Source organism: Limulus polyphemus, unplaced genomic scaffold, assembly GCF_000517525.1.
Source record: "Limulus polyphemus unplaced genomic scaffold, Limulus_polyphemus-2.1.2 Scaffold7889, whole genome shotgun sequence".
Taxonomy (NCBI): domain Eukaryota; kingdom Metazoa; phylum Arthropoda; class Merostomata; order Xiphosura; family Limulidae; genus Limulus; species Limulus polyphemus.
In genome coordinates this window covers 3,999-5,456 of record NW_013673499.1, presented here as the reverse complement: position 1 = coordinate 5,456, position 1,458 = coordinate 3,999, and positions in this window count along the sequence as shown.

Here is a 1,458-nt window from a genome sequence, read left to right as displayed (position 1 = left end):
GAAAAATTGGCCTCCACTTTTAACGCTTCCAAATCCCTTACTGTCGTACATACTGGATTGTGATGCTAGTAATGTCGGAATTGGAGGAGTGTTGTCTCAGAAAGTTGATGAAAACGAACATGTGGTGGCCTACTTCAGTAGGGTCCTGAGTAGACCAGAGAGGAACTACTGTATAACATGGAGGGAACTCCTTGCTATAGTAAAAAGTCTGACATATTTCCATCCTTACCTCTTAGCGGCTAGGTTTACCATCAGAACAGACCATGCTGCATTACGCTGGTTAAGATCATTAAAGAACCCAGAGGGACAGCTGGCACGTTGGATCGGAATGATAGACCAGTATAATTATGATATTGAATATAGAGAAGGAAAATTGCATGTAAATGGCGACGGACTGAGCCGAAGACCCTGCAGAAATGACTGCAGACATTGCTGCAAAAGAGAGGTTGAACAAACCAGGTGTCATCAAACTGAAGTCAAAGTGACTGAAGGAGTCGATGATGGTGAAGTGGAACCAGGTTTAGATATTAAAGCAGAACAGGAGAAAGATTAGAAGCCAATAATTGATTTTCTACAAGCAAATGTTTTGCGCCCTGCTTGGGAGAAGGTGTCTAGCTTGAGCCCTGTGACAAAGAACTATTATGCACAATGGGACCAGTTGAAACTTGAAGGTGGTATTATTGTCCAGAAATTGGAAACTGTGGACGGGAAAGTGCCGTCCTGGCAAACAGTTATACAGAGAAAGTTACGAGAAGTTGTGCTGCGTCAATCCCGTGATATTTTAACAGGAGGACATTCCGGAGTTAAGAATACATTGAGTCATCTCCGACAGAGATTTTACTCGATAGGTATGAGGCAAGAAATGAAAGAATGGTGCAGGACCTGCAGTACATGTTGTGCTAAAAGGGGACCCAAGCATAAGGGACGTGCTCCAATGAAGTTATATCAAGTTGATGCACTAATGAAAAGAGTAGCCATTGACATAGCTGGTCCTTTGCCCAAAACTCGTGCAGGAAACAAGTACATTTGTGTGGTGATGGATTATTTCACCAAGTGGCCTGAGGCATATGCAATACCAAATCAGGAAGCTACAACTGTAGCTTCGGCTATTAGTGATTTCTTCTTCTGGTTTGGTGTGCCATACGAACTGCATTCGGATCAAGTCTGTAACTTTGAATCAGCTGTGTTCCAAGAATGCTGCAAGTTGTTTGGCATACGAAAGACCGGAACAACGCCACTTCACCTACAGTCTGATGGGATGGTAGAAAAATACAACTGGACACTGGGAAAGGAATTGGCAAAGTTTTGTAATAGCCGCCAAGATGACTGGGATGTCTTACTCCCTCCACTGTTGATGGTCTATAGGACAGCAGAGCATGAAGCCACTGGATACACTCCAGCAAAGCTGATGTTTGGGCGGGAACTTCGGTTGCCAGTGGATCTGATAACAGGATGCCC